At 44.1% G+C, this 26336-nt stretch overlaps 1 pseudogene across 1 annotated transcript; it reads right to left on the bottom strand.

Moving 5' to 3' along the window:
• LOC308609641 (transcription termination factor 1-like) lies at positions 1–26024 on the bottom strand (annotated as a pseudogene). Its single transcript has 12 exons — positions 25834–26024; positions 22457–22816; positions 21369–22019; positions 19813–20039; positions 18515–18700; positions 17499–17577; positions 14086–14216; positions 10778–11012; positions 7959–8048; positions 6300–6365; positions 2015–2097; positions 1–1133 (listed from the first exon to the last, which is right to left on the bottom strand). The product of its transcript is annotated as a transcription termination factor 1-like (transcript).
• Positions 26025–26336: the final 312 nt, after the last annotated feature.

Below are 26336 nucleotides of genomic sequence, written 5' to 3'. Positions count from 1 at the left end.
CTGTATGGGATATTGCTCACCCACACCTTCCTTTCTATGTTCTCCCCTGTACAGATGAGGCTAGAAGCCTGGGCACTTTATTCCCCTTGCCAGCAAGGGAAGTCTAACAGAGGCAGTTTTTCCAGAAGCAATGGAAGAGACTGCTGGATTCTTTGTTTTTTCCAGTTAAACACCAGAAGAATTCTGTGACTGGCTTTGAGAGGGCATCTTGTATGAAAAATACTTATCTTTAAACACTAGAATCACACTCGGGAAGATGAGATACGCACACCATGACAGGCACATGGGAACCGAAACCAGCTTCCAGGAACACAAACGTCCCTGTACCACTTACCTAATACGCACACACACTAAAATATACATCTAAACAACTGAAACACAGAAAAAAATGGCATGCATTATTAAAATTGTTAACATTCTCTGTTTTGCTGAATGCACGTATAGTTGAATCCACACCATGAAAATGTTCATTGGGGAATTCCCTGGCGGTCCAGGGGTTAGGACTCTGCGTTTTCACTGCCGAGGGCCTGGGTTCAATCCCCGGTGGGGAACTAAGATCCCATAAGCTATGTGGCACAGCCAAAAAAAAAAAAAAAAAAAAAAAAGAAAATGTTCCTTGGACATGACTACCCTCTGCTGCCATTAGAGGGACTTGGGATCCTGTTGTTGTATGAAAACCATTAGTTGTAAGTATTTTCAATATGATAATTTTCAATATAATAGCACAGAAAATATTAAATCAACTCATGTACTCGCCTTTCTTTTCACATTCAGACAAACTTGAATATGAAATGTGAATCAATTTTTAATGTTCCACGGTATGTTATTATTTTCATACCCTTCCTTTGGCTGTTGCACCTTCTTCAGTAAAATCAATAGTGGAAATAGCATTATTGACACGTACATAAACACAACCAGACCTAGAAAAATGGACAAGAGAGTATCAGCCGCTTAACATTGTTCATCTCCGTCTTCTCCCTCACTGTCATCGTCACAACAACAGATGTCTCGAAACAGGAAGACTGGCTTGGGGGTTGCCAGAGTCTGGATCTCAGTCCCGTTTTTCTCCATCTTCTTCTCTAATTTTTCTTTAAGCAACGGTAGACTAGTCTCATGAAGGTAGTCTATAATCTCTAAAGAAAAGAAACTGAATCTTGAGATGATCTGACAAAGCCTCTTCCCAAGGTCAAAGGACGGACGGCACAGATGATGACAATGCATTGTTACTGGCACTACTGTGTGCAAGACCTGGCTCTAACTGCTTTATTCATAGTCACTCATTCAATCCTCTCAAAAATGCTGTGAGGTAGGCACTATTGTTCACCCGTGTTTCAAATGAGGCATAAAGACATGAAGCTCATCCAAAGTCATAGAGTCAGGAGGGCGAAGCCAGGATTCAAACCCAGGAAGTGCTGTCCGCTGAAAGCAAGGAGCATTTTGTCACACACTGCAGGGTGCAGTGTTACCCGAACCAGTGGTTCCCAAACAATGATGCTGGGCAGGCCACTGGCGACTCATCTGTGAGCTTGTTAGAGAAAAATCTAGCCTCTGGACCCAGACTAGAGACTAGGATCGACTGGGTCTGGGATGAGACCCAGGTATGTATCTTTTTTCCCAAGTTCCCCACCTGACTCCGATAGTCCAGGTTTGGGAATTACATATGTAAACCACCTAAAAATGGCTGCAGAGAAGAAACTGTACCTCCAGTTTTTTGTGCATCAGTGTGTGTGCAGGCATGTGGTGTGAGCATGTGTGCTGTGCAATCCAGAAGCACTCGCAGCTCCTCACCCAGTGCTTGCTAAACGCCCGGCGGCCTGGTGACCACACTTCTCAAGCTCATTATCTCATTTAGTACTTTTGAAAGTCCTGTCAGGTAGGGGTTATAATTTGCCAATTTTTACCATTTTCCATTTGAAGAATCTGAGGTTCCCAAAAGTCACTACCCAAGGTCACACTACCAGCGTGTGTCCCCATATGCTGCGTTTTTAACTATTCAGATATCGAAAATACTGACCTGGAAAAGTCTTCTGCCAAAACGGAACACAGGAAGCTTTCAGCTTATAAAATTTACTTTGGACATAAGATGGAGGAACACACCTTTAGAAAGGAAAAGGTGTCAAAAAGTTAGTGGCAGTTTAAAAATTAATCATTTCAGTCCTGTGTACTAAGTGCATTGATTGAGGGGTGGTCTACAGACCTAAGCAGCTTTCTTAATCCTCATGTCTACACATGTGAGAAAAATAAGACACGTATGAAAAGCTATTGTTCATCTGGTTAAACACACACACACAAAAGGAAGAAAAACAGAAGTACAACAACACGGATTCTGTCTAAACTAGAATAATCTAAACTACCAGTTGAGAAGACAAGGTGTAACACTAGCTCACAGGGGCTGATGCTAACATTGTCTTCAGCCCCACCCTGAGGGCTCTCCGCAGAGCAACAAATAACCCTCACGACCACTCTGTGTGGGGCCTCCTATGCTTATCCCTCGTTTTGGAGATGGGGAACCCAAGAGAAGATGCCCAAGATCTTACAGTGAATAGGGGGGAAGGGCTGGGACTTCAATTGGGTCCACTCCAAATTCTACTTTTTTCTTTCTTTTTTTTTGATATCAGTGTTTTTTAATGGAAGTATAGTTAATTTATAATGTGTTAGTTTCAAGGGTACAGCAGAAAGATTCAGTTGTACATATATATATATATATAAAATATTTTCAGATTTTTTTCCATTATAGATTATTACAAGATATTGAGTATAGTTCCCTGTGCTATACAGTAGGTCCTTATTGTTTATGTATTTTACATACTGTAGTGTGTATATGTTAATCCAAGCCTCCTAAGTTATCCCCCTACCTCCCGCCCGCTAACCCTTTGGTAACCATAAGTCTGTTCTCTATGTCTGTGAGTCTATTTGTGTTTTGTAAGTAAGTTCATTTGTATCAGTTTTTTAAAGATTCCACATATAATTGATATCCTATGCTATTTGTCTTTCTCTGTGTGGCTTATTTCACTTAGTATGATCATCTCTAGGTCCATCCGTGTTGCTGCCAATGGCAACATTTCACAAATCCTACACTCTTAACCACTACCTTCAGGCTAACTATATATTTGTCACAATGCAAAAGCAGGGGTCTGGATTTTTTACTTTACAAAGCTAAATAAAGTGGATGCTTACGATATTCTGGTGAGTCAAATCCACTTTTCATTTACAATAAGTAGGACAGAAACAACCACATCTTAAATATTTTTTTAAAGTGAAAATCACTAACTTCACTTCCTGGGCACTCATTTCCTAAGCCACAAAAGCGTGGCATATTTGTTTCAGTAATTAATTAATCTAGTTGTTATATGATTAGTGGGAATAACTGGATCTGCTAGGTATGTGGAAGTACAAGATGGCTGGGCTCTCTCTGCCTCTTCATGGCAGCAGCTGCCCGCCGCGTGTGCATGGCATGACACGCACTGTCTCCTTGCTGTCGTCCTCATCACGGTGCTGTTACAACGCTGCACAGATGAGGAAACCGTGACGCAGAGGCAAGTGAGGGAATGACCTGCCCAAGGCTGGCTAAATTATGAGCAGAGTCCCAGGACTTGATGCCCGGTCCACCTGACTGCAAAGCCCAAGATCTAGGGCATCTATGCCTTCCCTCTTCCCACAGCACCCCACACACAGGTTGTTCTGCAGATCAAAGCTCAGGCTTCAAGAAGTAACAATAACTGACCTGGACATTTTCAAACGAAGTAGGTGTTACATCTCATTAGGTGGAGATGCTTTCTTTAAAATCCTGCCTAAACAATTCACAAGGGAGGCTTAACGAACCTGAAGAGATCGAACTTCTAATTTAATTATTTTCACTGTTTTAATTTGTTATTAAAACTTTGAGGATGTACTATTTCCAATGGTATTTGACTGGATGCCATGATGTCTGTATTACAGCTTTGAGATTTCTAAACCTTAACCAGAACAATCAATATTTAAGTATATAATTCTACTTAAAATCATTAAAAACCCATTTTAATTTAAGAAATGTGATCTGAGGCAATGTCACAAGATACACAAACATTTATTGGAAAAGTCAGATTTTTCAAAAGGGGTTTGATATTACAAAGGGAGGGACCTGTCGACATGAATACTTCTTAGGATGGGAGTTGGTGGGGTACACAGCAGGACAGCCTTCCTTCAAAGCCCCTAACACCCTCCCCTCTCAGGGACCCACACCCAAGAGCTGGTGCCCCACCCCTGAGACGAGCTAGAAGAGGAAAGGGTTTGGAACCATGGGCATGTGTCTGTGACTCCCAACAGGGCCTGCCACGAAAAGATTCCAATTCTCCAAGTTAAAAAAAAGGACTGATTGTTCTTTGTCCATAATCCCAAGGTGTAAATAACTAACCAGCAAAACCAGTTTACACCCTTCCTAATGGATCAGTGACAACCTCACGCCAGCAGCCACGTTTCTGAAAGGCAGCCAGGTTGTGGCAGCCCTGTTCCCCTCAGCACCCTTCCCGAACTAAAGGCCAGACAGTCCCTCAACATCCCCACCTCCCAAAGCCCACCAACCCCTGAGCCCTGTGATGCTCAACAGTTTGCATTGCTTAGAGGGACTGTGCTTTGCCAGCCAGCTCTCTGTTGCTTGGCCAGCAGTGAACTCAGGTCTTCAGAGTGATGGCCTCTCCTCCAGTGGCAGGAACTGATTGAAAATGCAAGGACCATAGCAATGAAGACAGACAGTGACAACCGATGAAATCTCACTCCTCAGAGGAGAAATGCAAAGGAACAGCACACCGAAACCACTGAGGCAAATCCGAAGAGGAACAGGAGCTTGATGTGGTCTCAAAATATCTCCCCGTGGCCGTTTCTTTTCACCAAGAGAAAAACTTACTTTTCTACAGTGGGGCAGTGTGGCAGAGGCCGCCAGAGCCAGGGGATCAAAATCAGAACCACATGCCTCATGATGGGATGTGACCTGGTGACACAAACACAGCCTCCCCCGTGACTGATTCCCGTGTAAAATACAAAACCCGAATCTAACAGTGAAGAAGCGTCTGACAAACTCCCCAGCTGAGGCAAGTTCTCCACAATGACTAGCCTGTATTTTCCCACAATTTCAACATCGTAGAAGACAAAGGCATTAACAGATACACACTACTGTATATAGAATAGATAAACAACAAGGACCTAGTGTATAGCACAGGGGACTATATTCAATATCTTGTAATAACCTATAACGGAGGGACTTCCCTGGTGGTGCAGTGGCTAAGAATCTGCCTGCCACTGCAGGGGACATGGGTTCGAGCCCTGGTCCAGGAAGATCCCACATGCCGCAGAGCAACTAAGCCTGTGCACCACAACTACTGAGCCTGTGCTCTAGAGCCCACGAGCCACAACTACTGAGCCCACGCGCCTAGAACCCGTGCTCCTCAACAAGAGAAGCCACCGTAATGAAAAGCCCACGAGCCGCAATGAAGAGTAGCCCCTGCTCGCCCCAACTAGAGAAAGCCCACGCGCAGCAATGAAGACCCATCACAGCCAAAATTAAATAAATAAGATAATAAATATATTTTAAAAAATCTATAACAGAAATCATTTTGCTGTACACCTGAAACATTGTAAATCAACTATACTCCAATAATTAAAAAAAAGAAAAGAAAAGGCAGAACAACTCTGCTGTTTAGAAGACTCTAAGGAGACAGATCCTGGACTGGATCTTAAATCAGGGGGAAAGTGTTATAAAGGACAGGACTGGGACGCTGGGTGAAATTTGCATGGGGGCTGTGTTTTAGACAATAGTAGTGCATCAGTGTCAGGTGCCCTCAGTACGATCACTGTGCTGATGCAGAATAACAGCCTTGCTGAGGACATGGCGTCCACCACTAACACTGAAACGGTTAAGGGAAAGAATTCTATTCCCTTGTAGAAGGGAGCGGGAAAGGGAGGGATGATAAAGTCAATGTGGCAAATGGTAAAAGGCTAATTATGGGCAAAGGGACCATGGGTTCTTCATCCCAGTCATAGCTGGTGTGCTCCATGAAGCTTTTAAGAGACTCTGCACACATTTCATTCACTCTTCTCAGGTGTCTTTGGGTGGAGGTGGTGGTTGGAGCGGAGGGAGGACTGGTCTGATTTACCTGGTCTGGTACGTAGACAGGGTGTTCCCAATACATATATACACAAATACAATTTATAGATGAGTTCCATAAGCAGCAGGAATTTCAGTCCTGTTCTTCAAATCTGAGAGGCATTTATTAGAACTCCTCTCTGATTTTTTCATTAGATTAATATTAAACAAATGGCCTTACCCTATGGTGCTAGCAAGATCTTCCCAGTCTATTTCATTAACATCTTCCACATTTATTTCATTCAACCTATGAGCAAAAATAAAAATTAAGTTTTCAAGCCAAAAATCAACAGGATCCACATCTTCATGGGCTCACAGAATATTAAGAGCTGGAAGGCCTCAGCGTGTTCACCCCTGCTCCAGCTCCCCTGTTACACAGGCCCAGTGTCACTGGCATGCTAACCCAAGGTCAGCCCAAGGTCTTGGGGTGAGCTACAGACCAAAAAATCACCCTTCCTCCTCCTGAGCCCTTTGCATCTCCCACCAAGCCTAGTAAAAAACACAACTTCACAAGGAACTATATTAAATATGCTGTGATAAACCATAATAGAAAAGAATGAAATATGAAAAAGAATATATATATGTATAACTGAGTCACTTTGCTGTATAGCAAAGGTTAAACACAACATTGTAAATCAACTATACTTCAATTAAAAAAAAAAAAAACACAGGGACTTCCCTGGTGGCACAGTGGTTAAGACTCCACACTCCCAATGCAGGGCGCACGGGTTCGATCCCTGGTCAGGGAACTAGATCCCACATGTATGCCACAACTAAGAGTCTGCATGCCACAACTAATGAACCTGCCTGCTGCAACTAAGACACGGCACAACCAAATAAATAAATACAATATTAAAAACCAACCAAACAAACAAACCAAAACACAACTTCACCATTCAATGTAGACACACAAGAGTAGTATACATGTGTACTCAGCACTTACTAAGTGACAAACACTGGGTTAAGACCTTGATACCCACTAATCCATTTACCCTCAACACCACCTGATGAAGCTAGGGGATTATGTCCTTTCCACAGGCCAGGAATCAGGGTTGAGAGCTCGGGTCATTGGCTCAAGGTTTCATGACTCATAGGTGGTACCCACATTGGAACCCAGGCCTGCCTGACGTGAGATGCCCTCCTTGGCTCTGCTAGTCTCTGCTGTCTCTGGTAGAGGAGAAAAACCCCAGCCACGCCAGCGTGGAGAACGAGGAAGCGCACCAATGAAGGAGAAGCAGGCTTCCTGACAGAGCGCAAGAATAATGAAGCTGGACAGGGCGGCCAGAATCCAAAGGTTTCTTCTGCTCTTTGCTGTTCCTCATTGGACATGAGGCCAGGTCCACTAGACTCGCAGTCTTTGTAAAACAGTTCTGTGTCTCCCTGTCGATCAGGGGAGGGAGGACTCTGCACGGACCAGGAACTCAAAGACAAAACTAAAGACCAAGCAGCAGTGACGCCAACTAATGCATGCTAGAGAGCAGTAGGGCTCGGCCTGAAGTATTTACCTCCATTTTCCAATGGACAGAAGTAAGCAATGTCTATGTGAAAGCCTTAAAGACTCAAAGAGCTATGTTTATTGAGTGCATGCTACGTTTTGCATGCATTATTTCATTTCTTCGGCCAATAACACTAAGAGGCAGGTACTGTTATTATCATCCTCATTTAACATGAACAAACCAAGAACTAGAAAGGCAGGAAACACATCCAAGGTCATGCACGTAGAAAGTGCTGGAACAGGAATATGAACCGTGGTAATCTTACTGCAGATTCTGCTGTTTAACAATTACTCTTTGGCTAGAGAGGAAAACGGGTAAAATATCGTCACTTTCTATTTCTGTACCTTTCAATGAGGTTGATCTTGGCCTGTAGGGCATTAAGTCCCTGGTATACGTTCCGACCATTTGTCCTCTTCTTGGTTAGAATTTCCGTCCTACATTGAAAGAAAGAAAAACAGTTTATTTTCGGGGTAAAGTTTCCATTAAAATGTCCTTTGTTTTCCTCATTTAAATTGTCCTTATTCAGAACCACTTTATAACTTTTGCAACTCATCACAGCTAAGATTTACCACCATCAAGAATATACCTTTTTAAAAGTTTTTTAAAGTGGGAGAGGGTAAATAAAGAGATAGAAAGTTGATGGTTATTGAAAATGAGTGATGGATACAAGGAGTTCTAAGTTGGTGTGTGTTACACAATTTCCATAATAAACAGTATAATAAAAGGGAGGAAAAAAAAAGAATAAGCCTGCTTGCAGGTGCTAAAGGATGCTGTGTAGACTCAATTTATTTTTGCTTGTTTATCAAACAGAGAGATATTGCTCTTATTACCATTATAGCTGCTGAAACACCAAACTACACAGATTTACTAAAGTGATCAATGACTCCATGATTCCTCTAAGGCCCCAAGTTCAAGGCTGAGGGAAAGGGTTCCCTGAAGTTCCTAATGAGAGAAGCAGCCCAATTAAAAATATTTAAAAAGTGCTTCTCTTGAAGAGTGACATCTGTCACAATCTGATGGACAGATCATGAGCTGTGACATTTACTTTCTTGAGCAGGGAGGTACATGAGGCACACACAGAGAAACTGACAGTTTTTACGAATAGCCGCCCATGTTCACTGGTTTGAAATGTACCCGATGATGCCATTTCAATGTTTCATGAAGTAAACCTATGCTCAGCATTCAAGTTTCCTACTTTTTTCTTCAAATTAAAAAAGAACCCTTGCATGTTATTTAATTATGCTGATTCTGAAGCACGGCTCCCCTTCATCATTTCCTTTTTAAGACACTGACATATCATCTTCCAACCGAGGCTTTATAACCCACTCCTTTTTTAAAAGTAATTAATTAATAATTTATTTATTTTTGGCTGTGTTGGGTCTTCATTGCTGAACGTGGGTTTTCTTTAGTTGTGGCGAGCAGGGGCTACTCTTCATTGCGGTGCATGGGCTTCTCATTGCAGTGGCCTCTCTTGTCGCAGAGCACGGGCTCTAGGCAGGTGGGCTTCAGTAGTTGTGGCACACAGGCTCAGTAGTTATGGCTCACAGGCTCTAGAGTGCAGGCTCAGTAGTTGTGGCACACGGGCTTAGTTGCTCCACGGCATGTGGGATCTTACCAGGCCAGGGATCGAACCCGTGTCCCCTCCATTGGCAGGCGGATTCTTAACCACTGCACCACCAGGGAAGCCCCCACTCCTTTTTTTTTTTTTTTTTTTTTTTCGGTACGCAGGCCTCTCACTGTTGTGGCCTCTCCCGTTGCAGAGCACAGGTTCTGGATGCACAGGCTCAGCAGCCATGGCTCACAGGCCTAGCCGCTCCGCGGCATGTGGGATCTTCCTGGACCAGGGCACGAACCCATGTCCCCTGCATCGGCAGGCAAACTCTCAACCACTGCACCACCAGAGAAGTCCCCACTCCTTTTTTTAAGCCTAAGATATAGGGGTAGAAAGGGCTCTGGTTCCTCCATATTACACACTTCCCCCCCAAAACATTATCTGTCCTTATTTCCTGAGGGTAGTCTTCTAGTAAGATAAATATTCTACAGCAGAACGGTAAGGTATATAAACAATACTCAGTATAATCTAGCAGTTTGCTTTTAACGTACAACATGCCCACTCTGGATTTCATTCTTCTTTAATGGTCAAGATGACGGAGCCCCCTTTATGCAGGATGATGGAGCCCCGTTTACACAGGAGACCTGGGTCGTGGGCTGTAGAACCACTGCTTCAAGCTGTCATGTTGCAGCTGAAAGTTAGCTCGGAATCCCTCCAGGGCTGGGAAAAGCTACGTTGGGCAAAGAACATGCAGCAACATCTGGACCAAAACTACTTCTTCATGATGGATGTACCTAAAGATGTTCTAGGATGAAAGAGTATGACTGCCCTGCTTTGGATGAAGACAGAGGAACTGCTGAATTAGAAAGCACAAGTAAAAAGGTGGAGGTATTACTGATCACTACACTTGTGATTTCCCTCCTAAATATCCAGACGTTAATTTTGTATTTCTTTCATGCTATAAATAGGTAACAATCTTGTTTTATGAAGAAAGGGACAGAGTGAAGAAATCAGAAGTCAATATTCAATATTAAAAAGATTCAAGTTCTGTTTACAAAACAGAAACAGACTCACAGATACAGAAAACAAACTTATGGTTACCAAAGGGGAAAGGGGGCAGGAATAAATTTGAAATTGCAGATTAGCAGATACAAACTACTATATATAAAATAGATAAACAACAAGGTCCTGCTGTACAGCACAGGAAACTGTATTCACTATCTTGTAATAAGTTACATTGGAAAAGAATCCAAAAAAATAATATATATGCACAACTGAATCACTTAGTACACCAGAAACTAACACAACATTGTAAATCAACTCTACTTCAATTAAATAAATAAATAAATAGAATAAAAAGGTCCAAGTTCTTTATGAAGAAGCCACACAATGAATCAGGGGTGGTTAAATGCTAACTTAAATCAGCTTTCGATATTGAAGTGGTTGGAGCAGCGGATTAGAGAGGATCATTCTTGACCTACTGTAAGGCTTTCCACGTGTTAGTTACAGATATTCTTAGTAACCTCAGCAGTCCACCCCTCTCCGGAAGTTGCTGAGAGAGGGGCAGGGAATGCTTCTTGTTGAAATTTATGTAAGAAGCCTCAAACTTACCACTTACTTTGACACTGCATCCAATTCCTGGTTTCCACTTTTGCCTCCACTTCTACCCAGGATATGCCTTTGTACAGTTTTTCCCAAACAACTGACAGGCGACCTTCAGGATTCTCTTGGAGTTTAGAATCCATCTCGTTTAGCTCCTGGGGAGACATTTCCTTTAGAATCACTTCTTCAACAGCCTTGATTAGTTTCTGGGTGTCCGTCTTGCTCCAAGCACCATGATTTCTTTCTGTTGACATAAAAGGATGGTCTTGAAGTTGCTCATCTATTTGCTTTCAAACACAATATTAACAACAAAATGATGATGAGGGGTATCTGTCATTTGACATCTCTCCAAACCCACAGAAGCTACAACACCAAGAGTGAACCCTAATGTGGACTGTGGACTCTGGGGGGTTAAGATGTGTCAAGGTAGCTTCACGGATTGTAACAAATGGACCACTCTGCTGGGGGTTGTTGAGAATGGGGGTTGCCGTGCATGTGTAGGGCAGGAGATAAGTAGGAAGTCTTTGTACCTTCCTCTCACTTTACCTGTGAACCCAAAACTGCTCTAGAAAAATAGTCTTTTTTTTCCCTTAATTTATTTATTTTCTTTATTTTTTTGGCTGTGTTGGGTCTTAGTTGCGGCACATGAGATCTTTGTTGAAGCACGTGGGATCTTTTGTTGCAGCGCAGGCTCTTTGTTATGGTGCACGGACTTCTCTCTAGTTGTGGCGTGTGAATTTTCTCCCTCTAGTTGTGGTGCATGGCCCCTGTAGTTTGTGGCATATGGGCTACAGGGTGCGTGAGCTCAGCAGCTGTGGAACACGGGCTTAGCTGCCCTGCGGTATGTGGGATCTTAGTTCCCCGACCAGCGTCCCCTGCATCTGAAGGAGGATTCTTTACCACTGGACCACCAGGGAAGTCCCAAAATAAAGCCTTTATAAACAAAAAGGTAAATCAGACACTTTTCAGAAGACAATGGGCAACATCTCAATTACACAAACATAAAACTATCAGTTATGCACTTCCCTGGTGGTGCAGTGGTTAAGAATCCGCCTGCCAGTTCAGGGGACACAGGTTCGAGCCCTGGTCCAGGAGGTTCCCACATGCCGGGGAGCAACTAAGCCCACGCGCCGCAACTATTAAGTCTGTGCTCTAGAGTCCGCGTGTCAGAACTACTGAGCCCTTATGCCACAACTACTGAAGCCTGCGCACCTAGAGCCCGTGCTCTGCAACAAGAGAAGCCACGGCAATGAGAAGTCCGTACGCCACAACAAAGAGTAACTCCCGCTCGCCACAACTAGAACAAGCTCGCGCGCAGCAATGAAGCCCCAACGCAGCCAAACAAAACAAAACAAAACCAAAAAAACTATCAGTTACAGGCAAATCAAAATGAAACTACAAAAGTGGCCATAGATTCCTTTTAAGGACCAATCACACTCACACACACATACACACACACACACACATACACAACCAACTGCAAAGAAAACAAATCCTTTCTTAATGCAATCTTTTTTTTTTATCTTCGAGAAAGCTGTTCTTCCTGTTTCTAAGAGTAATACCTACTGCAAGAAATTGTGAGGTTCCCAAACATTTAGTGGAAAGAGAATAACCAAACGACTTTCATGTTATATAAATAACTCTCCCCAAGAGTTTCTGGAGTGAAATTAACAGCTACAATGGCGTCACCACAGTACTTGATGAAGGCACCTGTGAATTTCTTTTTTTCTTTCTTTTTTTAACATATTGCACTCATTAAGCTATTTTTTTAATTAAAAAAATTTATTTGGCTGTGTTCGGCCTTAGCTGCAGCACGTAGGACCTTCGTTGTGGCACACAGGTTTCTCTCTAGATGCAGAGAGTGGGCTTAGTTGCTCTGCAGCATGTGGGATCCTAGTTCCCTGACCAGGGATCAAACTCATGCCCTCTGAAGTGGAAAAGTGGATTCTTAACCACTGCACCACCAGGGAAGTCCCAGCACCTGTAAATTCCTAAAGCCAGTCCTTGGTGCAGGGCATCAAAAGCTTCTATGATTCGCTCTTCTTGTCTACATGCTCACAGTCATGCTAAGGAAGAGGCCTCAAGCTGGAAGGCTACAGATATCTTCGATCTGGCCTACAGAATGTTATTGTTACTATTTCCCCAATAACAATTTGGATGAATATTTAAAAATCAAGAGAATCCCAAGAGGGTTTTCCCTGGTAGGGCAGTGGTTAAGAATCCGCCTGTCAACGCAGGGGACACGGGCTCAATCCCTGGTCTGGGAAGATCCCACATGCCATGGAGCAACTAAGCCCATGCACCACAACTTCTGAGCCTGCACTCTAGAGCCCACGAGCCACAACTACTGAGCCCATGTGCCACATCTACTGAGCTTGCGCTCTAGAGTCTGTGCGCCACAACTACTGAAGCCAGCGCGCCTAGAGCCCATGCTCCACAGCAAGAGAAGCCACCACACTGAGAAGCCCGCACACTGCAACAAAGAGTAGCCCCTGCTCACCGCAACTAGAGAAAGCCCGCTCACAGCAACGAAGACCCAACACAGCCATAAATAAATAAATAAATAAATAAATAAATAAATAAATAAATAAATTTATTTTAAAAAAGAGAGTCCCAAGAAAAAAAAGATCTTGATTTCACACACACGTGCAAATCCAGATGTTTGCTTTACTTCTTGGAAACTGGCAGAATTGGCTGTGCTGAGTCTTCGCGTGGCACCGGTGGCCAGAGTTGGTGGCACAAAAGGCGTGGTCTCCACCACCTCAGAGTTTACCACGTGCGGACATGCAGACGCCTTGCTGGGACCCGCTGCACGGCTCTGCCTGCAGGGCCGGAGCATGTGAGCCTCTGGGCTGAAGCTAACACCCACTAAGGACTGTCTTCTGAAAGCAACTGGGGACTTTTTAAGGTGAAGAATATAACCAAGGAAGCTTTTTATGAAAGAAGAGAACAGACAAGAGACGACTGACACTGGCTTTGGGAAACGTCCCTGACTAACAGGCCCTCCCTTTGATGGTTTCCCTGGTCACCTGGGGGAAAGGACCTTGGTGGCCCAGGTTCTCCTGCCCACCGGCTGAGTGGGTTTCAGTTTACCTGGCAGTTGGAGTCACACTGAAAGCTACTGACATAACGTGTGGCAGAAATCAGTCTGGTGAATAAAGGCTGCATCAATATGCATGAAGAAATAAATGAATCAGTAAGAGAATGGCTGAAAGAGTGATGACTCTCTCAGAAGACAGGCCTGCAGTGATGCCTGGGCCCTGGGCCACTGTGGGCTGATTTGTTCACCAAAGTGGGCTCTAGAGACCACGACTTACAACTGCTGATCTGGGAGAACTTCAGGGCCACAGAGAGGCTACTTCCAGACATCATCTCGCCAATCTTTCTCCAGTCGTTTCCATGGAGGGACTGGTATATCTTTAGCTTCTCGGTATCTCCTTTGCTATACCTTAGAGGAAGGGAAAACAGATCACAGCTAAGCGTTAACCACAAGCTTAAAACCACTATTCTCACTGCAGCACGCTGCGACGCTGGGAGAAGCCGTATAGGGCGGGCTGTCAGGAAACCTGCTCAGCGCAGTCCTACCAAGGTCCTGAGCCCAGATACTTCCTGTCTCGGCATCGCAACCATGAGCACCCTGTAAGTCAGTCACCGCAGTCCCTGGCTCACTTACACAGAGGCCAGGGCAAATAATCTGATCATGCTATTCCCCAGCCAAATCCATAAAGGCTTCACACAATAAAACCCAAACTTCTGACTGTGCCTGCAAAGCTCGGTGCTCCCTAAGTTCAACCCTATTGGCCTTATCAGCCTTTCTCACCTCGAAGCCTCTGGACCTGTGTTGGGAATGGCCTCCCTCCACCGCTGGAAAGCTCCTGCAAGCTCTTCAGAAGCAGCTTAAATGGTGCATCTTCAGAGAGGGCTTCCCTGACCACCTGGTTGGAGGTGTCCTGCTGTCCTCTCCCACAGGACACTCTGCTGCTCTCTCACTGCCCCCGTCACCACTGGCAACTGTACGCTCGTGGCTTCCCTGGTTTATCTGACCCTTCGTCTAGGCCACCACTGGCCAATGGAAATATGAGCCACAGATGTCATTTAGAATTTTCTAGTGGTCAGGTGAAAATTAATTTTATTAATTTTTTTAAAGATAATTTATTGGCTCAGGCAATTGAAAAGTCCAGATACAAGTGGGCCCTAGGGTGAGCTTAATCCAGGAGCTCAGTCAAATCACCAAGGACCACTTCCCACCATTCCACTCTGCCTTCCATGTGTTTGGGGGTTTTATTTAGCGGCAGCATGCGGCATGTGGGATCTTAGTTCCCCAACCAAGGATCAAACCCACACCCCCTGCAGTGGAAGCACGGAGTCTTAACCACTGGACAACCAAGGAAGTCCCTAATTTTATTTAGTTTTAATGAATTAATAACATATCTTATTTAACTCAATATACTAAAAATGCAGCCATTTCAACATGTAATCAGAACCTAAAAGTATGAATGAGATACTTTACACTCTCTTCTCCACACCAAGCCTTCTAAGTCCATTGTATACTTCACTCTTCAGCGCATCTCAGCTTGGACTAACCACAGTTCAAGTGCTCCATGGCCACATGAGGCTGGTGGTCACATGGATGGACAGCACAGCTCTGGAGGGGAAGTCCTCGGAGGGTGGGGACCCTGTCAGTTTTCTACACTTTGGAACCCGGTAATGCTTGACAGACAACAGGTGCTCAATAAAGATGAGACAGGGACTTCCCTGGTGGCGCGGTGGTTAAGAACCTGCCTGCAAATGCAGGGGACATGGGTTCGATCCCTGGTCTGGGAAAATCCCACATGCTGTGGAGCAACTAAGCCTGTGCGCCACAACTACTGAGCCTGAGAGCCACAACTACTGAAGCCCGTGCGCCTAGAGCCCATGCTCCACAACAAGAGAAGCCACCGCCATGACAAGCCCACAAACTGCAACGAAGAGTAGGCCCTGCTCGCCACCACCAGAAAAAGCCCGTGCGCAACAACAAAGACCGAACACAGACAAAAATAAAAGATGTGACAGATGCCTTAGCACAAATCGGTCACAGTTTAAGGAAGTTAAGAGGCAGCAATCCCACATAAAAGCAAATACATTAAAAGAAAAGAACTAAAGTGCACTATAATATATGCAGATTTTGAGATTAAACATCTTAAATGTTTAAGGGAAAAAAAGCCATCATTATGACATTTTATAATTCCTTTTTGGTGGGAAGGAAGAGGGGTCAGAAGTGGTAATTTATGTTATTACTAATGCAACACAAAAGCAGCCCTAATAAAATACTAACCATTTCTAATGAGGATGATCCACAACTACCGGGGGACAGTAAGATCCTAGCATTCTCAGAAATGGATCTAAAATGCAGAGCATGGTGAACAGAGATGCGAAATCCTTCACCATTAAGAATCAAGCTTTTTAGCAGTTTCCTTTATAAGGCAAGCAGGGTCTTCCTGAGATTTAAAACAAGACTTAAAAGTACCCTTGAAGCAACTAAAAAGAGGACATGAGAGAAAAACAGAGTGTACGAAAATGAGGAAACAGGTGTACTGACCTCCATGGCCCCTTGGAGCCTTACAATTCTTTGATTTTTGACTTTCTATGGCTTTTTCACTTAAGAGTTCCTTAAGTTGGAAACATACTTTAAGGGTAAATGGTCAGCACAACACAAGTAATATGGTACCAGTGAATGAACTTTATTATCAGAATGACAGACCTTCATTATTTGAAAAATGCCATTTCCCACAGTGATGTAACAGGTAGAAAAACAGGTTACCTCATTCATTTACCAAAAGCATCATTTTGGTCCCACTTAAAATGTCACCCTTAGTGAATTTCCTTAAAGTACATGGCGGGGGCTTGGGAAAAAGAGAGGGCAGGTTTCAGTCTGTGTGGAGGCGCCTTTCTTCTACTTCCGGTTTATTTCTTTTGGTAAAATTTTTAAAAAGAAGCCGAGGTCATATCAATGTTACGTTCTGATAGTACCTATGTCCTGATTCAAGATCACGGCGCTCAGTAGGACCCAACTGGCCGTGACAGATTCACTCCATCTGCCTCCTGGAAGTGAGATCAGTAGTTGAGCCCTAGGTGGCTGTCTGGGCCCTCAAGGGTAGGAGCTGATGCTTTCTCCCTCATCCCTTTGTCCTTAAGCAGAGTGCTTACCCACCACTGACGCTCAGTCTACATTTGATTTATTTGGAATGTTGGAAACAGAACATAATTGGGTATTTTATTTAGGAAAAAAGGGAGGACAGAAGGGCTACCGCCAGATGAAGCTCTGCATTGATGTTACCGAATCACACTTAAATGACCTCACACAAATGCTCACCCCCACCTTCAAATATTTACTGAAAACCCAAAGCACTGGGCTCAGTGCTGAAGGGCACACATCACACTGAGAAGGAACGTCTGGGTTCGCAAGGAGCTTACAACTTAGGAGACTGCCGAGAAAACTGCACAGGTGACGCTAAGAGGCAGCGCGTGGAGAATGCTACAATTGACAGCATAAAGTAAAAGCCAGGGATTTAGAAAGGGGAAGATGACAGAAGATTTATTCAAGAGGTGGAAACTGAAAGGGACTTTGGAGACATACACCTGACGGCACATCTGGTTTCACACACGAAACTCTTCACGATTTTGTTGTGTACGTTTTGATTTACAGTATCAGCAAAGACTAGAGAAATGCTCTGCTCAAGTTTTTTCTTACCTGCCTTTGTAATTGTTGACATCAAACATCTTCTTTGCTCGACAGTATATGAGTTTCCAGGGCCAGGCAATGCCCTTACCTAAAGTCGGAAGAGAGGTGGTCAGAGGGACAACCGGAGCGTGGCATGAAACACAGTCGCAATTATAAAAGAAACCCAGAAGGGCCCCTTTTTACAGCACACGCTATCCTAGACCCCAGGTGGAGGGTGCGGTTTCCTATGTCCTGCAGAGAGCCGTCTTGGGGAGCAGATATACAAAATCCCCAGTTTCCGTGGCCATCTCTGGAAACTAGATGCTTAGTATGTAGGGGCTCTAGCTTCTGTTCTGCTAAATTCACGGAAAAGACCCTTATTAGGCAAAGAGCTTTTACCGTAATCTGGAGGTGGAGGACACACTCCAGCAGCTCCCCATAAGATAAACAAAAAAACTTTGCAATTGAATAAGCTTCTTCCTGCTTTGCCACTCTAAAGATGAAAGGATCCCCCAGCAGGGGCTCACTGTTCTGTTTTCCTTTGTGCATTTCACCTAAGAAATTATTCTCTTTAAATTCAAGAGAGATTTTTTTTTCCAGTCCAAACCTACATTGCTTCGTGACCTTCTAACTTCCCCAGGATACCTCCAAGAGGAGGGTTCCAGCTCAAAGCGCAAAAATGGCTCTACTTAAAAAAACGTCTGAGACTCTGGTGTATACCAGAGTACTTTGTGCAGTGTATGCAAAAAATACACAATAGAGGTCAAGAAGAGAAACCAAAACCGTAATTGTTACCAAGTAGGAAAGCTGGAAGCTGATCATCTAATTTGTTAGAAAATCTGTAAAAGCACTATCCTTGGGAGACGTGAACACATTCCAAATCCCTGAACGTATAGGCTGGCAATAAAAATACTATTAACGTAGCAGCGGCTAACATGCACTGCATGTACTGGACGGGCCAGGCATTGTGTTCAATACTCACCATGGTTATCTGTGCAAGGCTGGAAGGCTGCAGATGGTCAAAGAGGCCACAGTTCTAAACTTACCAACGTGCAATCTAAACGAGTACTTTCTTTTTAAGTCGGTGATTAGAGATTTCTCCTCTGGGTATCTGTCTGTGTACAGCAGCTTGTCTGCATTCTCGATTCCTGTCAGAGACAGAAATTCTCGCACATTTTTCTCTAACTGCTTATTTTCCTTCACGGAAATCTTGCCAAATTTAATAGCGACACCTAGGATTTGGGGAAGGAGAAAAAGGTACACAACTGTCAACAATGAATGAAAGCGAACCACCGTTTTGTCTTTAGCAATCACAACAGCACCCGTCAGCTCCTCCCCACCTATCGGGGAGCAGCCCCTACTTGTGCCCTTGACATTGGCTCTCCTGCAGAGTTCGGCCAAAGCCACACTGTCCTCCCAAAGTCTTCCCTGGCCATCCTACTCCAATGTGACCTTTCTTGTGTCATCAATTCCTTTTTACACAGTTATTTAAGAAATAAATTAACAGTAATAGATATTCATTAAAAATTCAAACAGTGTTGAAATAAAAGTTTAAAAGAAGCGCCCCCCCCCCACTTCACTATCCTCTGCCCCTCCTCCCCCCAAGGCAGTGCTGGGAACTGGGTGGCACAAACATGAACATGTATATTCTCTACGAATATATGTTGGGGGGAGGTGGGGACAATGTCACTGCAATTTACGTTCTATTCCTCGTCATAACTCAAAGCACTCAAGTCTCATTATTATTGACTGCATTACACAGTACATTTTCCTAATCTTAAACTTATTTTAAAAATCTTTTATCACTTGCAGTACACAACCTTACATTTGTAGTTCATTCTGAAACCCAATAAGCTTTCTGGGAGGTTCTTGTAACACAGTGAAATCAAGAAGGAGACCAAGCTGGGTGTTGCCTGAAGCCATGCCCACTACAACCAGCTCACCCTCAAATTAATATCCTTGAAATTACACCTCATCAAAGCTGATGATGTTGATATGCGTGTTTTAATTTGATTTCACTTGTGCCCCCGTCCCAGTGTCTCAACCACTTAACCTCCTCCCCCTCTTCTTCCGGGCTTGATCTTCTAGTCTGTGGATCACCTGGATCCATTAGTCCCGTTTTTCCTCGCCTCCCCTACCAGAAGTTGGGCACAGAGGAGGAAAACTAGTGCACTTCAGTTTGGTAATTTTACAGTGCAGATAATGATTCTGGAAGGAGATAAAGCTGAAAGTAGCTAAGGGATGCTCTTTGTGAATCTATAAATATGAACCACTCACAAAAGAAAGTCAGGGCTAGTTACGCATATAGAAAAGTTCAACAAATATTCAAGTCCCACAAGCTTACCCTGGGCTTTAAATTCTTTAAAGCGTCCCAAGTCATCCCGATATATTCACTTAATTGTAGTGGCAGCCCTCTCCTTGATATCAGGGAGGAACTCCTGGAGCTGCCTCACAGTGGAATCCAAATCCACGTCTGAATTATCTGAATCTCTCGAACCTTCAGATAAATATTTCGTTTCAGGATCTTTAGCCGACTCCAAATTGCTTTCTTCTTCATTTGTGGGTTCTAATCTAAGGAGAAAAACTGGATTGATTAACACTGACAGGTCACGTGCCCTAATGGCTTTCAGATTCTTTCCTTACAGTGACTCTCCCTTTGACTACGACAGCATTAAAGCTGGAAGGGATCTTGGAGTTGATTCCGTCTGTGATGTCTGAACTCTTTAATGTAGCTTTACTAACTTGGATACACCTCAGAGGCTGCCTGGAAGGTAAACATGTCGCCTTAAGCCCTATTTCCACCAGGCATTGCTTATGTTACTATTTCTCAACTGTATTGTTTCAGATATTGACTTCCTCATAAGCTCAGCCCTCTTCTACACCCATGGATACTCAAGACACCTCCCCCCGACCAATGAGTTGTTTTATAATAATGGTTACTAATTAGTTAAGTCAATATTCAGGGTTTACATCGTTACAATTGCTTCCTTGCAGTTAACAATGGCCACATATTTTCCCCTTGGCAGTATAAAGAAAACATAGTCTTCTATGTATCTATCACTAATTCATTCCCACAGACTTTCTGCCAGATGTGCAAAGGTGTTCTTAGCCAAGGGCATCAGCTAACCACCCAGACAGGAAACTGAAACAAAACAAAAACAAAAACAAAACTGTACGTATTTGTCTGAGCAAAGGGTCAACAGCTTTCACAGGTCCACAGCCCCATACAAGTTAAGAACCACAGGCCGAGAACATTCCTGCATCATTATCAGTGATCTAAAAATGTCCCCAAAGAGAGGGCACAGAGGATGATGTGAGTTGGGCCCTCTGCCATTTAACTTCTATGTGAAACTATTTTAAGCCAGGACAATCTAGCAAATGTAAGAACGTCACAGAGTAGAAAAGGGGAGAAAACCTGTCCCAACTCCCAGGAACTGAAATAAAGTGCTTCAAAAAAATTCCTGCATCTACTCATCGGCCAGGATACTTAAATGATAATTATATAAAGAACGATATCTAAGTTTCTTTTATTAGGGAGAACCCTAAGTCAAGTTTTTTTCCTGTTCTGTAGCATTCTAAGTTCTCTGATCCTTTCTCCTCTCTCTGTACATATAGACAAGGTAATTGTGGGGTCTTAAAATTCTTTTTAAACTTATACATAGAATTTCAGGGCTGGAATAATTCTTAGTGAAAACAGACTGTAACTGCCTTATTTTGTACATGAAGAACGCAAAGTACCTGCCAAGTTACTCAGTTAAATGTGCACGACATCCTATACATTCGATGGTCTATCTCTTTATGATTTCTGCCCCTTGCTATGGCCGTGCTGAACAAAGAGGTAACGGGCAGACTTCACACCCAAGACGCACACCATCAGAAGGCTCTACACCCACACGTTACCTCTGCACCTCTTCCGAACAGGCCTGGGGTTTCTCCTCTTGTGGCCTGGGTTTCACACTTTCTTCAATCAAGGTACCAGTACCTTCCACTGAATCAAAGCGCGTGTCCTCAGAGCTCGTCCTGAGCACTGAAAACTCACCAGCAGGTGCCACGGCAGTATCAACAGAAGATCTTCTCTTCCTTTTCTTAGACTTTTTCTTAAGGCCACTGGACTCCTGATTGCCCCCTGCAGTCCCGACCGCACCAATCACTTGAGATCCCTCTGAGTATATGTTCTCAGCGCTCTCAGGCGCAGGCAAGGCCTCGAATTCCTGGTCACTTGGACGCTTCCTCTTTCTTGTCTTAGACTTGCTTTGATCTGCAGACACTGGTAGTTGTGCGATTTCACCTTCTTGGCCCATGGGAGGCTGGGGTTCCTGCTCTTGGGATTCTGATCTGGGCAGGGTGATGCTTGCACCCAGACTCTCCTGGACAGCATCACAGGACCTGACTTTCCTCCGATGTTTTTTTATGCTTTTTCCCCCGAACTTTATCATGCAGTTCTGACTCATTTTCACGTGACTTAGTAACTAAATGTGCTTCAGGCCCTTTTGTTGACTTTTGCCGCTTGCTTACATCAATGTAAATGACATCGACATGCTTTCTAAAATTCTTGGGTGTGTTCACAATGTTTTCTTTTTTTTTTAATTCTGTCTCAATTATCCTTTATTTGTAGTTTACCTTGAATTACTCTGGTAACCTATTGAAGTTTTTTTTTTTTCTCCAATTCGTGCTGTCTCGGCGCACGTACGTGTCACCAGCTCTTTTTTTTTTTTTTTTTTTTTTAATTTATGGCTGTGTTGGGTTGGGTCTTCGTTTCTGTGAGAGGGCTTTCTCCAGTTGTGGCAAGTGGGGGCCACTCCTCATCGCGGTGCGCGGGCCTCTCACTATCGCGGCCTCTCCCGTTGCGGAGCACAGGCTCCAGACGCGCAGGCTCAGCAATTGCGGCTCACGGGGCCAGCCGCTCCGCGGCATGTGGGATCCTCCCAGACCAGGGCTCGAAACCATGTGTCCGGCATTGGCAGGCGGACGCTCAACCACTGCGCCACCAGGGAAGCCCCCACAATGTTTTCTTTATCCACCAGGATGTACACAATACCTGTTTCCTTATAGACTCCCAAAGCACCTTTTCTTCTCTTTTTATTCTTTTTCGGTATAGAAGTGGTCTTTTCAGGCTCATCACACATTTCTGATTGTTTCAAAGCAGAAGAAACAAGATGCTGGGCATCCTTTCTCTTTTTTTTTTACCCTTAGTTATGTCAGCCGGTTCCTTTGCCAGGGAGGAGTCTCTGAATCTTTCATGGGGATGCCTCCCATGTCTCTCCTTATGTACAGAATGCTTGATCTTTTTCTAGACGAAAACTGGAGTGTGGATTTCCAATCTGCTTGATCCTCCTTCCATTTTACTCCTATAGGGAAACAGAACCACATGGTTTATTTTTGCAGAGCATTTTAAACATTAGCCTCAGGAGGAAAAAAAAAATCACACAAAAACGAAACTGCAGGACAAATGGCAAGCCTGGAGTCATGATTATAAGTTTTCCATTATTCTAAATGTGTAGCAAGCTCACTGTAATTCACTTGTCTGGTTCCATTGCCTTTATGATATGGAAAAAATATAGTTAATTGAGAACAGTGCTCTGCCATGATCGGGCCCTTGTTCCCCCACGGCCTCATCTTCTACCTCTCCTCTCAAACTCTGTTGCTCCAGCTACACGGGACTTTTTTTTTTTTTTTTCGCTTCCCCAAACATGCTCCAATCCTTTCCCTGGCTTGAGGTCTTATAAATCACGACTCCCTCACTCTGGGCCGCTCTCCGCTGTCTCCTACCCCTCCCTGCCTCCTTTCATCCTTCAGAGCTTGGCTTGAGCATCGCTTCTTCCAGAAAGCTTTAAAAGAATATAAACATTATGATACCATGCATCCTGAGTTAAGACAATATAAATGTTATGATGACGTGTATATTGAGTTAAGAGAATACATACATTATGATGCCATGTATGTTACATTCAAAACACAAAATCGTTTCATGTATCTTTTCTGAATGGATACATATGTAGTAAAACTATGAATAGAGCATGGGGAATATAACTGGTAAATTCAGGGATTAGGGACAAGTAGAGAGCCAGTTACTCTTATATCTTCAATCTTTTATTTCTTAACTGGAGTAACGAGTACAGGGGTATTTGTTATATTTTTGTCTACTCTTATTTGTCTACTCTTTTAAAGTGAACTGAAATAGTTCACTTTCTAAAAAGCAAGGGGCAGAACAAGAATACAGACTCCTTTCACTGAAAAATAAGCATTAAGGACTTCCCTGGTGGCGCAGTGGTTAAGAATCCACCTGCCAGTGCAGGGGACACGGTTTCGAGCCCTAGTCCAGGAAGATCCCACATGCCACAGAGCAACTAAGCCCTTGCACTACAACTACTGAGCCTCTGCTTTAGAGGCCATGCTCCACAACAAAGAGTAACCCCCCGCTCGCTGCAACTAGAGAAAGCCTGCGGGCAGCAACGTAGACCCCACACAGCCATAAATGGATCAATAAATTTATTTTTAAAAAATACAAGCGTAAAAACAAGCAACTGAAGGATGTAAACATACTGTTTCAAGTATTTACCAAAAAGAGAGAGAGAGAGAGAAAAGAAAGAAACCTTTCCTGACCCTTTGAGCTTGGTCCATTCCCCAAATGCTATACTTTCATAGCAAACTATTTTTCTTTTGTAGCATTTAGCCCAGCTGTGGTTCAGAGCGGGAACATCAAGTATCCACTGACCTCAAACTAGTAGATCGCATCTTTGAGAAAGAGGCTGAATGGGCCTTGTTAGTGTCCAACAAAATGTCCAAGTTCTGCAATAAGTTGGAATGAAGTTTAATAAGGCTCCAATGTCAATTCTTATACAGAGCACGTGCATCCTGGAGTTTAAGTACAGGAATAGAAATGTACTTCACAAAAGACATGGTTAAAAATATAATTTTACAAACACATCTTACAACTCTCCTTGCTCCGTATTGCTTCTGGGTTTCAATTTTTAAGATTTTATTTCTCTGCGACTAAAAGTAATACTAAAGGTAATACGTTTACATGGTTCAAACATCAAAATAATCTGTCCTTATTTTCCCTCCTTTCTCACAGAGAAGGCAGCATCTGTATATTCTGATCTGCATTTTGCTATTTTCACTTAACAACAGATCCTGGAGACCTCTCTGTGTCAGTGGTCTTTCAAGTCTGAATGCTTAAGCACCTTTTCTACCAGAAGGTACCTACTTTCTCCTCGGTAGTCAAGAAGCTATAAGAATTGTCTAGCTGGAAGGATGGGGAATAACAAACATATGGACTGATACCTATAAGCCAAAACTACCAGCCTCAGGATCTCACCTCCAACGGAGGCAACAGGAGCTTTGGTTAAGGCCTTCCTCCCTGGTGTCACCCAGAGATGCACAGAAACCCCTTCTTAACCCACTTCTTTGCAGCTTCCATCTCCAAGACACGCCCCCTGAGACTGCTCCAGTTAGAGTGCCTATGACCTTAGAGCCACTAAATTCAAGAGATACTTTCCTGGCCCATCTTTCAGGATCTCTCTCTCTCTCTCTCTCTCTCTCTCTCTCTCTCTCTGGCTGCACCACGTGGCTTGGCGGAATCTTAGTTCCCTGACCAGGGATCGAACCCGTGCCCCCTGCAGTGGAAGCACAGAGTCCTAACCAATGGACCACCAGGGAATTCCCTCAGGATCTCTCAATAACAATGAACAGAGCAGATAATTCCTTTTAGTATTTTTACCTTCCATTAGTTTCTTTCTTTCTTTTTGTAAATACCTTCTATGCTTCTCCTTCTGGTCTCTTGAACTCAGCACCACGTTTTAAATATATAGTCACGTCCCACTAAAACCTTCTTATGGCTTCTCCATTATTCTTTGTAAGTTTATTTATTTTATTTTATTTATTTTTGGCTGTGCTGGGGCTTCGTTGCTGTGTGTGGGCTTTCTCTAGTTGCCGCGAGCGGGGGCTACTCTTCATTGTGGTGTGCAGGCTTCTCATTGCCATGGCTTCTCCTGTTGCAGAGCACGGGCTCTAGGAGCGCAGGCTTCAGTAGTTGTGGCGCACAGGCGTAGCTGTTCTGAGGCATGTGGGATCTTCCTGGGCCAGGGCTCGGACCCGTGTCCCCTACACCGGCAGGTGGATTCTTAACCATTGCACCACCAGGGAAGTCCCTCCATTATTCTTAAAATAAAGTTCCAAATCCTTACAGACCTACCATGCCCTTCATGAGCTAGTCTAGTCCATGCCTACCCCTCCACCGCTCATTTCTCCCTGGGTTTCAGACATCCTGTCTTCTTTCCGTTCCCAGAATACACCGTGATCCTTCTCGTTATCAGGGACTTTACAAAAGCATCTCATTTCCCCAGGAATGCCTTTCCTCCGTTACCTTTCTGCGCTATAGCTGGTGTAAGTTTGAAACTCACTTTCTCTCATCACTTCTGGGTCCCGCCTTCTCGTTACAATGTTTCTCAACAATCCAGCTGCTTGCCTACTGCACTTCGCTCCGTTGGGACAGAACCGGCCTCCTAAGGGCTGGGATCTTCTCGTCCGTCTGGCTCCCAAATGATTCCCCGGCATTCGATATGTATGGATATACATTTACTCACACTTATTCGGAACATACCACTTCCCGCCTTTCAGGGACGTGCCCAAGCCTGGTCCCGATCCCCTCCCCACTTTGGGGTGCCCTGGAGACCCTGCTCTGCCCCGAGGTGGGCGTTCCGGGGCTGAGAGGGAGGAACGAACGAGAGGTTCCCGAGTGGAGGGGCCTGGAGCGGCTGCGGAGAAAACAGGCGCCACCCTCATCCCTGGGGACCTGGGCCAAAGGCGGGCCTCCGGGGAGGTGAAGACAGCAGCCACACACCTCTCGGCCCAGACACGCCAACTGGG

This window comes from Mesoplodon bidens, assembly GCF_964165515.1.
Source record: "Mesoplodon bidens genome assembly, chromosome: Y".
NCBI classification, from domain to species: domain Eukaryota; kingdom Metazoa; phylum Chordata; class Mammalia; order Artiodactyla; family Ziphiidae; genus Mesoplodon; species Mesoplodon bidens.
This window is presented reverse-complemented; position numbering and strand designations above follow the sequence as displayed.